The following is a 17,524-nucleotide window of genomic DNA, read 5'->3' as shown; positions in this document are numbered from 1 at the left end:
GCAGGAGGTTAAACTAGATCTTCAGAGGGCCTTTCCCTCCTATGCAATTCTGTGACCTAGAACACAATTTTTTCATTGTGGCATCATTTCCAGGAAGCAACTGCCCATCCACAATGCAAAGCTTTATTTTATGTGCAGTTAAGAAAGTATTTTGGATATAGTTTTCAAACAGGTACATAAAGCAACAATACAAATTAAAAAAGTACATGGCACCACACAAACTGGAACTTTCCTGTAAGAATATAGTTCCCATCCCAAAATCATACAAAATAAAATTTTAAAAATACTTAGGTTATTATCTTAAATTACGATTATTACACTCTTTCATCTTCAACTATATTCAAATTGTATTCTTTAACCTAAATCAAGATACAATAGTCCATGTCAATTCTACTTCCTACTTGTCCGCCACAAGCATAGCACTGCCATATGTAAACTGCAGCCACTGGTCATATTAGTTTTGGAAAAAAAAGTCTTCATCAAGTTTTGCCAGTTTTTGCCCTCAGAAAAACCATCATAATTAATCAGTTCTGTTTCTAAGACGATTGGAAGAGAAATTAAAAATATTGCCAGTGGTCAGAGTGTACCGCCTTGTTACTCAAACTAAATTAGTTGGCCACTATATCCGTAACTAGAAAAAAAATCTTATTCCAGGACTCATGTCACATAAAACCACATTCAAATTAAAAGCTAGACACTCAAATGCACACTACATGAATTACAACACTGTGTTCCTGATACTTACCACTTACATTGTTTTTTAGTAACTTCAGTTATCTATATATTCACAGCCTAAGATAATAAAGATAACATAAAAAATACGTGTCTTCAACATTCCCACTCCTACTCCATACAAACTCTCCTCATACTGAACAATCCCTGCTGGAAATTTACACCCTGACAAATAAAATCAGCCAATTATATTACTTGCATATTATCTGCTTAAGACTCGGTATGGTCCAAATTTCCAGAATTGATCCTTCTTAAAAGAATGAACTGGGAGTTTTACCTGAAGAAATAACAGGTAATTGCATGAAAGAGAGCAATGCCTTATCTTGAACAGCTTATTTTTATTTGCAAACAAAGTAAAAGTCAATCTTTTATTCCCATATGAGATGCTGCAAGGAAGACATTATTTCATAAAACTTAAGCTGAAATTCTATGTTAGGTAAAAAAAAAAAAAGACCATTCAGCCATAACCAAGAACGGCAACATTACTTCCAAATCAAAAATATTCATCTCCTTCTAGGCAGATCACATGTATTAAGCAAGAGGAAAATAACTACATTAAGTCCTCTTTGCTATGTGACTACATCACCATGCCTTCCCAGGAAGCACCAAATTGACACACACGTACACTAAATGACACCTGTCACTCAGTGGCAGTGGGGTACTACTGGGGACGGGAGAAACTCAGGGGAAGCCTGCAGGTAAAGTTAGTTGTCCTGCAGATCACCCAAAGCTCACTCACTGGCCAGAAGTTGAGCAGCATTTCACCAACCCTTGGCAGCAACTTGAAGCCGATCTTGGAATGCAACCCCAACTAAATAAAACATGCATTCCTAAGGTTTGTTGGTTCTTTAAGTGGTCAGTAGTTTCGTAAATGTTTTCTGCTTTCTGAAATGTCAGTATATTTGGTTTATTTTCATTATTTTGCTAATAGAAAATCCTGAAATCTTAACTCCAGCTATAATTTTTCTTCTCAATCTAGACCATGCAGACATACCTATTACATGGCAACATGCATCATTTGAGGCCTTTTTCAAAATATAAGCAAGTCATTGGTTTGCCCTGTGAACCCTAGAACAATGGGAACAGATGCAAAAATACTTTTCTAAGAGCCACACAGAAGCGCTAACAAAAAACTGCTGTAGAAAACAAATACTTTCATTGACTTCTAGTGCTACGCATACTTCCTCACTCTACTTCAAAGACTAATCTTCACTCAAGTAAAAGCACAGATAGTAAAATTTTGTGTAAAAGCAGGACCAATAAGCCATCAGATTCAGAGCTATAAGAAAATAAAACATTCATCTACCTAAAAAAAACCCCAACCAAACAAAATCCAACCAACCAACACATGCTCTCATCTTTAGATCCTTGGTTTTGGGTGGGTATTGTGATGAACTTCTCAATCACAGATCGCAATCTACCCTCCAATATATGCCAATCTTCTTACATGTACTTACTCTTCTGATTATATTCTTTTACAAAAATAAGCCCTCCAGAGGGGGAAGTTATAGCTAGCTACACAATGAAAAAAAGTGTACAGAACAGACAGCAATAGAGTACATACCTGTACATAAAATTTGTACCTGGATAAAGCAGTTACATGACAGCTAATGATTTCCCTCTGAAGTCACAATAAGACAAGAGGTAACTGCATATAAATGCAGTCCTATACATCCTTCATTTCTGCCTCAAATCTGGTTAAAAACAGCCTGTGCTCTTTCATACAACTCTGTAGCCAGTAAAGGCTAGGAAAAGCTGTCATATGAAAACCAAGGGGGCACCTTGGGGGATCAAATATTCCCACATCCCTGTCTCCAAAATTGAGTCCCAGATCTCTCCCCATAGCTGACCAGTTGAAGGAAACTGTGAAAAGAAATGTCTTGCTTTCCCTTCTTCTCTAGCCGAGATCTCACAGATCTGAGATTTTCTTAACAGTGCAACACTTGGTGATACAGAGATACTAAAAAGGGTTAGACTACACTGTGAAATATTGCAATGGCATAACCCATCAAATTTAGGACTCTGGTCTAGTCTTAGTGATCCCAGACATCAAGCTAAGGGGCTCAAGAAAGAGAACACAGATTTAGTGTTGATACCTGAACAGCAAAACATCTTCCTTAAGACAGAAGCCCCTCAAGCTTCCCAACTTGAACAAGTCAGCATTAGCCCTCCATTTGTCTGTGGTGACCAAAGTGAGGACCACCTTCAGAAGTTTCCCTTACTTCATATTTATACTCAAAAAACCCCTCCAAATTCACCAGATTTTTATGAACTGCAACATGAGGAACTTAAAGAAAATAAATTCTAGTTAAAACAACATATGATTAAAAGTACATTTTAATGTACTCTCCAACTCTCAAGCCAGAAGATTTCACTGTATCACTCATAAGTAAATATCTGACCTTGTTAAATCACATGAGATTTCAAGGCTTACCCTTAAACCACAAAGACACACAACTTTTGGAAACCAGATTTTTTTCTTCAAATACAAAAAGCCAGCTGAAGTCACTGGACTAATCTTTAAACATGAATCTGTTCACAGAATGGTGAGAGTTTAACCGGTTTACTCTAGAAAGCAGTCTTTTAGAAAAAACAAATGCTGGAGTAAGTGCCCCGTTATGCTGATGTAATACCGCAAAGGTTACCAAAAAGTTCTCCCTCCCTCCCAAGTTTCCTTTCCCCACACAAACCCTCAGTGCCCTTGCCTTCGCAGTCATCCCCCCAGCGGCTCCTTAGCCCAAGCTGCACGCCCCAGCACACGCAGGTCCTACTGCCAGCCCAGACTGACTGTGGCAAGTAACTCAGCACGCTGGGAACTCCCTCCTGGAAAGAAGGGCTCCAAGATCTTAACCAGGCCGTTTAACCTGCCTGTAGCCCCATTCATTTCCACCTGTGTCCATAACCATCAGGACAGACAGGTCAGGAGGCAGAAGAGGGCCAGAGCCCATCGAACTGCAAGACCACCAGGGCCAGAGACAGAAGAGCCGTGTGACCATGAAGAGCTCCCATTTTTACTCACCCCTTGAGTTTAAAACTGGAGGCGATCTAAAACGTTGGATGGTGTTGAATCTAAACCAATGCAGTAAGCCTATACATCACCATTTAGGTTTTTGTGATGCATGTGGAAAAGAGCTCTTTCCATTCCTCTGATTTGTTGTGTATAAGCTTCCTATTTTCCAACCTAAAAACTCCAGTTTCCTGCTCACCCCAGTTTCCCAAGGACTGTTACCACTTCATTCTCTCCTCTTTGTCAATGATCCTCATATAAGGAAGCTGAAGTTTTCAGATTATGTTTTAAGTGATACTGAGAAAGTGAGCAGAGCTTATTTAAGAATATTAAACTGATATGTTGATGGCTGCTATCAATCACTTCTTTCGATTACAAGACAACTACTGAAGCAGATGAAGCTCTTGGAAATGCCAGCATCTAGCTGACAGAAACAAAATCTACAACACATTCCTTTTCCAGTATGTTTTCTTAATTCCTCACACACACACAAAAAAACCCACCCAAAACCAAAACACCCACCAAACCTACCATCAAAACCCAACAGTACCATTTTTGAAATTTGTATCTACAATATTCCCCTGTTTTCAAACTAATCAGAGGAGTCATGGCCACACTGTAGGCAAAGATCACACAAAGTTCAAAGTTCATCACTTCATTTGCCAAAACACAGTATTCGAGCAACACAACCAAGAAGCATATGTAACCAGCAGAAATACTTGCTTATTTTGGGGGATTCATTTGGTGAAAATAAGCAACCAAAGTGTTTTAAGGTTTCTGTGCAATATACAACCTGTTTATGCTGGCACACAAGTTCCAGCAAACCTAATCTCTCCTACAGTATTTGCCTGCAGCGAAACAACCAAGACAGTAATGCCACAAATGAAAATGACAAATGAGGACTCTCAAATCATTCTAAATTTGAACCGTGACAAAGAGCAATCTAATTAAAAAGGTTCACTATGCTCTGATGTGCTACCATTATTTCATGATTTGACGAAGTCTAATGTAGTCTAAGTCCCACCACCAAGAGCCACGCACTTTCAAGTGGTTTGTTGCCTGCAGCTATTTTCTACAGGAGACGGTAGCAGCATGTAATATTCAAGAGAGGTTGTTCACATTACTTTTTCTAAAAAATAATTCAGTTGCTGTTGATAAGTTATACCAAATCAAAATAAAACTAAAGAGACCATTTAACTGAGAATTCTATTTACATTCCTTCCAAGTGGAAATTATTTCATTCTGCACATTTATGCCTTAAAGACTTTACCACGTAAAGCTGGAATGCAATATATTTATGTAATTTAACTTAGATTAACAACCAGCTAATTGAAAACTATTTCAAAAATGGCATGTTTTTCAAGTAGCATCATGCATTTTTAAACCAAGTATTTTAATAAGCTATGAACCTATCGATATCTGTCATTTCACAAAACCCATTTTTAAAAAATATATTAAAATATCATCATTATTTTGAACCAACTTACTCAAACCAGTAATTCCAGCTTCTGGTTGCAAAACATCAAGACTTTTATGTCTAAAATAAAAAATCTGTACATAAATTTTAACTACCTTCTTAAATACACGTTTAACAAACCCTTACAGTTGTTATTGACTTCAGTCGGTATTATCTTGCTGAAACTCTAAATGGATGCAAAAGCTCCAAAAACGTAACTCTAGTACAAGTACATAAATCGGGAGATATCTGAGCACTAGGAAGTTTCACTGGAAAATCTGTCTCTCCTATTCCCCAGCTTCATGACTTTTTGTCTGTTTCAATTTAAGCTTCTACAACCTCCAACCTTAAGTTTACTACAGTTACTGTAATACAAACAACAGCAAGAGAAATTCACAGATTTCTCTCACTGGTTGCATAAAACCCACCTGTAGATGCCACCATAAAATGTAATTGGTTTTGCTAAGAAGGACCCACATGAGCCCCATCGGTTACAGAGCAAGAGCTATCTGTTCGAGATGGGAATTAATTCGTATTTTTCTCCTTTGTATAACTCTGAAACTTTCTTACTCTTTGCTTAATTAATCAGAGCGGTATGGCGATTCCACCCCATTCAGCTCCAGTGCTGAAAGCGGCGAAAAGGTGAAGGTTTATGCTAAGAGCATGGCGGCCGTCTTCTCAAACTTTGTTTCATTTTTGTAATGAAACTGTTATTACGGTTATAAGGGAAAATAAACAGTGTTACCGGCAAAGAGCCCCATACAAGACCGGTGGCATCGTGATGCTGCGACTAATCACCGCCAAGAGTTAGCCGCAAAATTAAGAGCTGTGGATAACGAGCTAGTAATACCAAGAAGACAGAGATTAACGTCTGGCAATTGCACAATCACTCGTGGTATTTATTTACCTGCACATAAGTAGCCAGCATGTACACGAATATTTTGTAACTCCTAGACAGTTCAACACCAGATAAACGCTCCAGGTATAACAATAAACACACGAATAAACAATGGATTTAGGGAAAAGCGAGTGTGAAAGGGGACAAAGGTGACTCAAACGGCTGAGCATTATCAAGGAGAAAGCAGTCATCAATCACAAACGAGGGCTGAATTGCCCAGCGTGAGCAGCGAGAGCCGTGCTTGGAGAACACCTTCCTGCGGGGAATGCCAGGAACTCCAGTGCCTGGTCGTGTGGGACAGGACTAAGCGCGACTCCCAGGCAGCACGGAAGCGGCCGCACAAGGGCTCCGAGGGAAGCGATCCACGGGGCGTCTTCCCCCCTTCCCCAACGCCCCACGGAACCCATCCGCAGGAGGCGACCTCTGCGCGGCCGCCAGCTCGCCGAGGCGCCCCCCGCGCCAGCCGCCGCGGCCCCGCTGCCCGGCGGAGGCGCCCGGCGAGGGCGGCGGGGCCCGGCCGCGGTGCCGCCGCGGGGCGCGGGAGGAAGCCGCCGCCTCCCGCGCGGACGCTGGCCAATGGGCGGCGGCGGCCCGAAGCGGCGGCGGAGCAGGCCCCGGCGGGGCCGCGCGTGACGCACTTCGGTAACCCGACTCCCCGCCCCCGGCGCGAACCGCCGCGCCGACACGGCCCCTCCTCGCCCCACCGGGGGCGACGGCACCGGGGCGCGGCGCAACCTCGGCCGCCCCCGGTTACCTCCGGGCACTCCCGCGGCGGCGCGCAGCCGAGACGCGCGCTCCTCCCCGGGCGGGCGGGCGGGCGGGGGGGGGGGCAGGAGGGAAAACGCGGGGTCACACCGGCGGAGAAGGCGCCTAAGGAGACCGGACACGCCAGGGTGTGGCTCCGGGCAGCGCACGGGAAGGGAGCAAGCGCTTACCCAGCGCGGCGGGGGGAGGGAGGCGGGGGGCAGCCGCGCTACCAAAAAAGTAATTAAAAACAAAACAAAACCAAGGCACCCACAGTAACTCCGGCACTGGACTCGGCTCGGCGGTTACTGAAACTTTGTGCTAACTCCGAACACCGTATCCCGTGGGACAACAACAGCGAGAGCCAAGCCGGGGCAGCACGATAAATAAATAAAAGGCGGCGAAAGAGCCGAGCGCCTTCACTCCCCGTTTTCGGGGGTGAAAAGAGGGGAAAAAAAAAAAAAAAAATTAGGTCGGTCGGTCCCAGATTTCACGGGCCAGACGGATTATACAACACTACGAGCGAGAGGGGCTGGCGAGGAGGAGGGTGGCGGGGGCCAGGGCGCGGGCACCCAAAGCCACCGCAGCCAAGCACCGGGGGTGCGCTCAGGCAGGGACAGAATACCCGAAAAACAGGGCCTCCCGGCCCAGGCGCTCTCCTCTCCACCGCCGCTCACTCCTCGCTTCCCTGTCCCTCCAAGTCTCTAGCTACGGCAACAACAACCGTATATATCTTTTTTTAATCCGTGTAGAGAAAATAAGCGCCTAGAAAAAAGAAAAAAAAAAAAGAAACACCAGGAAAGCTCTCGCTTCCTACCTGGGTAGGGTTCAGCTCAGTTCAGTGCGTGCCGAGGAGGAGGGGGCAGAGAAGCACTGTCTAAAACAAAAGTGGCGCCAAAACCCCCCAGTAAGAAGCATTCTTCCTCCTCCTCCTCCTCCCCCCCTCCCCCACCAGGGCCGGCGAGAGCCCAGCGGGGTTCCTGCAACACGCGGCTCCCGGCATCGGGCGTCCCCGGCACAAGTTGGCAAGCGCCCTTTCTTTACAAAAAAAAAAAAAAATAAAGCAAGCCGAACGGAAACTGCCACAACTCTTCCTCTTAGCGGGCAGCCGCCGAAGAGCTCGCCCAAAGTCACCCGGTGGGGAAAACTCGTCCCACAAAGGCCTTTCCCGAACTGCGCGGGGGGGGGGGGGGGGGTATCCGCCAGCTCTTTCGGAGGAGGCACGGAAGGGAGGCAGGGGGGAAAGACGCAGGTCACTCCCCACGTCCTCACTCAGGCCGAGGGAACTTGCTCTCGCCAGCCCACCAGCCCAGTCGCTCGGGAACAGGCGGCCGGAGTTGCTCCAGCTCGGCCGAGCCGAGGAAGAGAGACCGAGGAGAGAAACCCCGCTCCCTCGGCACTTCCCTCCGCGGGGAAGACGCCGAGAGCGGGCTGGCAGGAAGAGCTCAGCTGCTGGGCGGCGGGAAGGAGGGGGAGCGCTGTCAGGGGTAGGAGTCCCCTCGCCCCGGCCGCCTCCGACACTCAACCCCAGGGCACCGGCAGCCGCCCCACCATTTTCTCCTGCGCGCCGCGCGGCCCAGCGCTCCCCCCCACCCCCCCCGCCCCGAGCGCGGCCCGCTCCGTCCGCAGCCGCTCCGACCCCCCTTCCCCTCCCTCCCCACCCCCCGAACGGCCCAGCCCGGCTTGCCCACACACACACCCCACACACACACACAATGCCCGAGTCCTCCATCTTGCCAGCAGCCCCTGCTCGGCTCGGGAGAAGGGGGGAGGAGGAGGAGGAGAAGGCGGTTCTCCATTTTAGCTCGCCGAGCACTGGGCCCAGCCTGCCCGCGGCCGGCTCTGGGGAGGAGGAACAGGGGCTCCGGGCGGGCAGCGGGGGCGGCTTTCGGCACCCTCTCGCTCTCTCACTCGCGCTCCCGCTCGCGTCCCCCCTCCCCGCCGAGGCGCGCTGGGAAGGGGGGGTGGAGAAGCGGGGGGCTGGAGTGTTTTCGCGGCTCGGCCCCGCCGTCCTCCATCTTGGCTGCGCGGAGTCCCTGTGGCCAGCCGGCCTAGCGCCCCGCGCCGTCCTCGCAGGCCCGGGGACCGCGGGCCCCGTCCCGGCCTCTCTCCGCAGCCACGCACCGCGATCCCGAGTCCCCCCTCCAAACTTCCAGAAGCTTCGCCGCCATTTTCTAACTTACCTTGCCCAGTGTCGGCGTAGGCAGCGAGGAGGCCCAGGCTCGTAGCTCCCCTCCTATATCCCCGGCCCGGCTGCGCGCCCGGCCCGGCCCGGCCCGGCCCGGAGACTTGGCCGCGGAGGGGGGGTTTGGGGAGGGCGCGGGGCGCGGGCAGGTTATTTAATTTGGCGGCGGCGCTGGGGATTGTTTGGGGTGTTCGCTGCTCGGCGGCTCGCGAGCGAATGGAGGGCGCAGGCGCCACCTGGCGGCCACCGGGCGAGCCCCGCTCTCCTGGGCGTGGGGCGACACCTGCCGGCCGGCCGCGGCGGGGCCGCGCTGAGCGGGGTAAACAAGGTGCCGCGCATGCGCGCGCCGCCCGGCCGCTCCCCCGCCCCCGCCGGCGCGCGAGCGCGGGGCTCGGGGCGCGCGCGGCCCGGCGGGGGGGGCAGCGGGGCCGCCGGGCACCGGGCTCGGAGGGGGCCCGGCCGCCGCCGCCTCCCGGGCCCGGCCGGCAGAGGAGGCCCAGCTGCTGGCTTCATTCTCGGGGCGGGATCGGGTAACCGAAACGCGGCGACAGCCTAAAAAGGAGAGCGGCGGCCCGGCCCCGGCCCCGCACGGGCACCCGCGGGGCCTGGTGTCCTTCCCCACTGCAGCACAGAAGTGACCGGGAAATAAGTGTTCAGCTGAGGCAGAGGTCGGCCTGTCGAGAAATAATCCGTTAACCGCTTGGCGTTTCTCCTCGCTAACCAGTGCCATTTTCCGCAGGCGCTCAGCGGCAGGAGCTGGCGGCAGGGGCGGGTGACGCCGAGGGGCCAACGTCCTCGGCCGTGCCAAGCCACCGCTGTCTCCTCAAAGCCAACCACAGCCGATCGCTGGCTGTTCAGGAGGCGAAGTCGTGTCCGAGGGCAAGGGAGCCTATGGTTTTGAGGATAGATTTACGGTTGCCCACATGGATGCAGGGTGCCGTGCCCTGAGAACTCCCAGCCTGCGTGGCAATACAAGCAATGTTTGCTGGCACTGATGGCATTTCTTGTGCTTAGAAGCATTCTCCTGAAACGTTTCCTGCTTCTGTCCATCCCTAAGTACGTTCCCCGTTTAAATCTGAGCGCGATTCCTTGTTTCTCCGTGCATGAAGATTCATGTGAACTTGTAACTATGACACATAAGCAGCACAGAATACTCTAAAAGTAACCAGATACAAAATTTGCGATGCTTATTTTTCTATACACACAATTCAGTAGCTCCTTTATATTTTTTTTTCTCTGTATTGTGTAATGTTAAGCACATTACTCATGCTGAATAGCTGCACGTAAGCTTATAGTTAGTCAGCACAAAAATAGTTTTGTCCTGGTAATTAGTCTCTAATCATCCTCTTGTATTTATCTACTTTTAATTTTGAGAAGAGGTTTAGCATAACTAAGCAGGCACTAAAGCTGAGTTACTTTGCTCACCTGCCTAACAAAGGCAGGACACTTAAGAGTATCGATCAGTTCCAGTCTTTTCAAAAGGAAGATCAGGCGTTGCAGAGCAAATGACAATTATAATGGAAACTGTGATCAGACAAGGAGTGTTTAAAATAAAAAAAACTAGTGTAATATGAGTTGATGTCACCGAGAAATTCTAGATACAATCTGTCAGTACATGAGACATGTACAAAACATTATATTCTATAGCTTGAATTCACATTTCAGGATGTTTTTTCACCTCCTGTCAAGACTGGGGAAAAAAAATAAGAAAATTAGGGGAAAGATTCCCTCTTAGAGAACACTTTAAAATAGTATCCTGGATGTCTAGTTGTAAAATTATGTTCAAGGTTTCAGTTACAGCTACAGGTGCTGCTACTGCTGATCTTTAGTGTGAATCTGTTAATGTCTGTCTGGAAATTGTAGAAGAATTGTGAATAAAAGATCATTTGTTAAAGCAAAACAACATACAACCCCACAACACACTAAATCTCCAGTAAGTTTTAAACTTGCCTATGATATATATGGTTGTTAAATTACACCTAGAAATAGATGGAAAGGAGCTGGATCGACTTGTGCCTTCCCTGTACAAAGTCAACTTCTGACAGTTGCCAGATAGACAACTTTGCCATTAAAATAAACTACACACTTCCAAAACTAACATTTTGCCTGCACACAGAATTCCAGTAATGTATCCTCTGCTTGAGATACAATAGAGCTACTCATATTACAACTCAAATCCAAAACTTTGTAAGATTCTCGCAGTGTACTGCGGGAGCTGGCAGAGGCACAGCACTGAGGCAGCTTCAGAGTCAGCTGTGCACAAAAGCCATGTATTAGCACATGCGTCAGATATTTGGTCTATTCTGAAAACACTGTAGTTCACAGTTGACCTCATAGCTGAGATTTTTTAGGTAACTGTTTAACAGAAGAAAATGTGACATAGTTTTTATGGTGTGTTTTTAAAGGAATGAGTGTGCAAGTACTGACAATACCACGACAGAGAGTTCAGCCTGTTTCCAAAGCTGACCTGGACCTTGGAAGCCCAGATTCATAACACTCCTGGGTGTCCCGACTCACAGGATAAAATATGCTTTTTTAAACTTATGACAACAAAACATGGAAACACTCCGGAGACCAGACTCCAGGTGCAGCGGCATATTATGAACCGTTGGTCACAGAGCCTGTCTAAGAGGATTTTGCACTCTCCAGTTCATTTCCTCCCTCCCAGTTGTTCCATTCAGCTGTTTGCCTGGCCGCTGTCTAAGCAAAACTGTTGCCTCATCAGAGAAGGGGGGAGGGCCATTTGTTTTCTAGAGGGCTAGTTTATTTTTATTTTTTTTTCCCCAAACTAGATCATTTCTCGGATGTTATTTATAGTACAACTACACGAGCAATTCAGTCCACACAACTGACAGTGCAGTGCACTCCTGTAGAGGCTGGGAATGTTTCTGCTCTGCTTCAGTGACCAGAAGGTAGGAATTTCTTAAGCCATCTGTGTCCTGGGATGATTCCTAGCACAGCACCACCCTCGGATCACACAAATAACCACCATAAACCAGTTTATATAGCATGCAGCTAAGGAGAAAACGCATCAATCTCTTAAATGGGGGGTAGGAATACAGGGGGCAGAAAAGACAACCTCTTAACCATTGTATTTCTTGCCTTTATGGGGGACAAGATTGGCTCTCTGAAGAGCCTTATGTCTGCATTTCCCCATGAACTGATCATGCTTCTGGGGCTGAGCCTTCCAGTGGGTACAACAGATGAGATGAAAAGCAGTTCTGCTAGCACACCGCTTCTTCCTAAGCTAACGATTCCAGAATGGGCTTCTACCATCTGTTCAGACTTTGTGAAGAAATCAAAGAACATCCTGAAGTTTCTCTATAGTTTTAGCACTGCAGTATCCTTTCCAATACAATGAAAAAATTTAAAAGAAAAAAAAATGTTATCCAAGCATAATAATGAAATAGAGATACTTTAAATTCTGACCTTCCTAGAAAGGATTTATATCTGATAGAAAAGTTCTGTGGAAAACTGTAAGAGAAAGTATTCTGCAGGACTATGCAATCTTTCTCATAAAAGCTACTCTTGAAGAGCTTCAAAGTCTGCCATTTCTGATATTTAGCCCAATTTAGAGAGTATTTAACAAAGATTTTAGAACAGGGACTTTTACTACGCTTGATCCAAAGAGAGCTCTTGATCAGTCACCCAGTTAAGAAACTGAGCAAGGAGAGGGTAGATACCAATTCCATGTCTGAATTAATGGTCAGAGCTTCACCACTAGAGAAGATCAGAATAAACTCAAGCTGCCAGATGGCTGATTCATTCTTCCAGGCAGGAGATTCATGCTCATGCTGCTTTGTTTTCTTTGAGGGCAGAGGAATAGGAACCCCCTCTGCCGATCCCTTTCCTCTTTTCTTTTTTTTTTTTTTTTCTTTTTTTAAAAAAAATGCCACAATCCTTTACCATTCCTTTTATTTTTTTAAATGGAGTTGCTTACGAGAATTGGAAAACAAACCAGAATTTGAACTGGATTCATTCCAAGGTGAGGTTATAACTTTGATGGCCTGTATTAAATAAGCCACAGCTATATTTTTATCTGTTTAGTTGGGTACAGGGGGGAAAGCAGTCTTCCCAATCAGATTTTGTTTCCCAAATTTTTTAAACTGGCTCAGTCACTCTAAGGAAATCTGCTTTAAATCCTTTTGGAGATGAGCTATTACATAAGAAACAAAAATAAAGACCACAAAATGGGTTACTTTCCCGTAATTTGCAGAAGAGAGACTGCATATCAGTAGCTCCTTAGGCTTTTCCCTGTTCTGTGAATAATTTCATTCTTTTGCAATTTACATAAGTCTCCCTTGTAAGCCCCTATTTCTTGCGAGGTCTTTCCAGAACACCTAACTCAATTCTGAATTTTCTTTGATCCAGTAAGTCTACCGTGCTCTCAGACCTGTAAAGGAGCACAGAATCACAGTTTATCCCATATCGCTAAAAAAGGAAGTTTTAATGCCCCTTCATTTTAATCTCTAGAAATGAATAGAACCCCAGTGAGTCGCAAATGCCTAATGTTATTATCAGCAGATTTATTCAGTCGTCTGTGCCACGTGTTACCTGAAGCCCTGCGCTCATTCCCCTCTTTGAGGTGAGGTGCTCTTGCTGTATCTCATTCTTTGAGATAAAAGTCCCTTAGCCATGTTTTAGTTTTCATCACTGAACTGTGTAAAGGCCACACCAGTTATTGGTAGGAAATAATGAAAAGCCCTTCTCTTAGCTTCAGTCAAGAGAAGTCGCTTTCATTTGAGGCGTCGCCTCACCTTATGTAGAGGAAAGAGTAAGCATTGCCATTCAGGCTGCCTCTTCTGGATCCAGGACACAATCTGTTCCAGTTTCCAGGTGTAGGGAGGTTTTGGGAGACACAGTCAAGACATTCTTATGTCCTGTGGCTAAGTCCAGGGAGAGTGGTCATGAATCAAGGACCATTTTATGAGTCAGGCACCATGACAGCATCAGTGACAAAGTCTGTGGAAGAAGCACAGGAACGAGAGAAACATGTTTCAAATTGGGTAAGCTGGATAAGGGGCAGGGCATGGTTAAAGGCAGGAAAGAACAGCCTGTATGACAGAAAAAGGGCTAGGGTAAGAAGCAGACAAGAGCTGAAATAAGGTCAAGTGGGCCAAACAGCAGTAACTATCACTGAGAAGGGGAAGCAGCTTTGGCTAAGTGACAGCTAAAAAACAAACAGTGAAACTACACCATGCTCATGATGTGCAGGGCAACCTACCCATCAGGAACAGAAAGCAGTTCTCAGCTGGTCGGATTTCCTAGGGTCTCCAGCTCTGCTGAGACTCTGACATGGAAGCAGGGGGTTGCCTGAAAAGGGAAGGAAGGAGGCTGGCTTGTGGTTAGATGAGGTTAGAGTGAAACTGGAACAGAAACATTGTTACTCAGCTCAACCTCTGACCAAGATCATAAAGCAAAACAATTATATACAATAAAGTCAAATACTTCTATGTTTAAGCTTTAAAGAAAATCCTCCATCAAATAAATGGGACAGCTCTCTTCTGTATTCGCAGGCAAAGCCAGGTTTGGATGATGACAATGGATTGGTTTATCTTGGTCTTTTCCCCATGAACTACTGAGGCTAAAACTTGGAGAGTTAAAGTGGGAGTATATAAAGTACATTGTTACGTGACAGATAAGGTCAAGGAACAAAGTACTCTTTCAGAGTAAGCTTGCATGGTTTTCGGGAGCGGATCTACCACATCCCCGAGATCCTACATATATCCCTAACATGGTTTCCTTTGCTTCAGATTTCATCATCAGCAAACTTTAAGGTTTCTTTCCGACAGTGCTTCTCAGAAGTCCCCTCCTTCCAGTCGTGTCTGGGGCTCAAGGCCATTCTTGCTGCCTCGACCCTCTGACACAGTGGGAGCTGGAAGCAAAGCAAGTGTGATCTTGTCATTAGCTGTAATTTAGATTTTTTCTAAGTGGCACAATGCATAACAGGTAGCAAGGAACACAACGGTTTATGACATCTTGGTGGTTTGCACAGATGTTCAAAACAGTTAAGATAAAAATACTTCTTTTAGTCTGTAACTTCCTCTAGCATGATTCTAAAAGTCCTACAAAGCCTCAGTGCCAGCAGCTGTGACCAAAGTGTTTCCCCCCCATGGCAAAGGGACACTCGTCGTAAGTTCGGAGGACAGTGACTCCCAGCCCCGCTCCCCTCGGGGTGTACCCTTATGGCCCTTCTCTGTACCACTGGTTCCACCTGTGAGTCCAGCAGAGGTGAAGCTTCCAGCCTGGAACATGGGTCTCCCTTACAGAACCTTGCAATTGCTGATTAAGCCTTTACAAAGCAACTGTTATCAAAGTTATAAAAGGGCTACATTGTAATGCAGAGATAGGAGCCAAATTAGTGTTACTTTTGGTACATTCTGTTTTGCGAAACACCAGCATTTGAAGCAACAGTTATTTTTCTGGTGGCTTGTAACCTACCAACAGAGATCCTATACTGACTCCAGTAACATCACACAGGTTGGATATGCAGGAAAGGGAGCTGAAGTCAAGCCTAGACTCAGAAGCCTCTCTCTGTTATGCAAGAGTTAAAAGGAAGAGAATACTGTGGCTTGACACCCACTTTCGAATTGTATTCAGAAGATTAACTGTTTAGCTTAAGTGATGACTCTCATCATACCATGCAAAACAAAGTAACATACAAGAAATTGAGTCAAGAGTTTTACAGTTTAACTTCCTAAAATCAAAAAGACATAACATGAATGCATTTAAATATTCTCTGTTTTGGTAATTTCTGGGTTAGATTAATTCCAAAATTCGCAGGTGACCATATACATTTCTACTAAACTTGGCTTTTCACCAATTATTGTAATGATTCTCCTAGATGTTTTCACAGTGAGACTCTGCAAAAGTGTTTTTAATTTTTTGATAGTAAATACCATTTTTCAATCTAAGAGCAAAACCCTAATTCAAGTATCTCTCCAATACATTTCCATCAATTCTGACTTGTCAAGCATTTTATCTCAGCCATCATCAATAGCTGTGCAGGCTATAAAACTGTAAATTAATAATTATCCAAAGACAACCAAGTAGTTTTCACCTACCTTGAAATATTACATACTCGCAATATAATTAAGACCATTTTTTCCCCAGACTTTCCTTAGGGTTTTGTTTATCCAAGCAATTTATAACTGAATAGATACTGACCTTGCTTGTCACAGGAAAAAGCAAGTTTATAACTTTTGATAAGTTGGTCACAGAGCCATATTCTCTGAATTAGTGTTCTTAGTTTTACTGTAATGTCAGTATTGTTTAATCAGAATTCCTGGTTAAAAAAAAAAAAAAAAAAAAAGATAAAATCTGAATTTCAGCAAAGGTTATTATCACAGGTCATTTGCCTCCTCACAGAAAGCCACATTATAATTATGGCACACTAATTTCTGTACAGCAGCACCAGTACATCTCTTGAAGCAATGTGACACAGGGGCATTCGCAGATGGCAAGATAGTTTCAACAACCTGAATCAGTGTGAAGGCATAGCAGGGTCATGAGGGAGAAAAGATTGTCTTGATCAAATTTCCAAACTACTCAGAAAAACATATGCATGTAAAACACACAAAAAAATAGTAAGAGTATTCAGTTCCACGAGGGATGAAGGTGAACTCGGTAGACTGGCTCTTCCCGTTCAACTATATGGAGAAGACAATCATCACCCTTCACAAAGCAGGTCCAAGAGCTAAGGCCGATCCAGCTGCTCTGCACGAGGCAGGCAATGAAAAGCCTCTGGGGCAGCAGCGGAGTCACATCCCAAGCCTACTCTTTGGCATCTAGCCTTCTACTGACAGGAGTCAATTGTGCACAAAGCAGAGCGTAGAAAAGAACCCTGCGTAACAGCTCACTGCTCTCATACTTACTGCCGCAGAAAAACTCCACAAAAGCCAGAAAAATCTCCACCTCCTTCAGTCTGTGAAGAGCTGACCTTCCCTTTGGGTAGGCCTTACACGTCATGTGCCAGAACTTGCACGCCTTGAAAGGCAGAACAGATTCTCCTCTGAGTAGTTACCAAGTACTGTGGCAGCAAATGTCACCACCCCATGTAACATTTAATCCTAGTACACAACACTTCATCTTGAAGCTTCACATGAACATGGTAATGGAGTGTCTGCATTAACCTCCCACCCAGTTATAATCCAATTCTAACAACCCATTGTATTTAAATTTTTGTCAATTTCAAGCATAAAAGCTAACTTTAAAGACCCATGTCTTCGGTTAACAACAGTGCTTTGAAAACTTGACAATTTGTCCTATAGCTTCAGGCTGCACACACAGCTAACAAAAATAAATATTGGAACATTGTGGTCAAAACTAACTAGGCAATATTAAAAGAAGCGTTTAAATACTCTAATTTTTAAAGAAAACTGTAATAATTGAAAATCTTTTTATTCTGCTATGAGCTTTGGATCAAGCCCCAAAGCAAATTTTGAAAAGTAGACAGCTAAGTATCTGTAGAGATACAAGCAACAGCAACTAGTAGAGAAGTCA

General features: G+C 45.6%; 1 protein-coding gene across 2 annotated transcripts in view; it reads right to left on the bottom strand.

Moving 5' to 3' along the window:
• The window catches only part of STAG2 (STAG2 cohesin complex component), an 81,194-nt gene extending 71,969 nt beyond the window's left edge, over positions 1 to 9,225 (bottom strand). For both annotated transcript variants that reach the window (XM_074915612.1, XM_074915613.1), the window contains exon 1: positions 9,021 to 9,225. The gene's annotated coding sequence lies outside the window, so the exon portion shown is untranslated. The remainder of the gene's footprint in view (positions 1 to 9,020) is intronic.
• Positions 9,226 to 17,524: the final 8,299 nt, after the last annotated feature.

This window comes from Athene noctua, chromosome 11 (assembly GCF_965140245.1).
Source record: "Athene noctua chromosome 11, bAthNoc1.hap1.1, whole genome shotgun sequence".
Lineage (NCBI taxonomy): Eukaryota > Metazoa > Chordata > Aves > Strigiformes > Strigidae > Athene > Athene noctua.
Note: the sequence above shows the minus strand (reverse complement) of the source record. Positions and strands in the feature narration are given on the sequence as shown.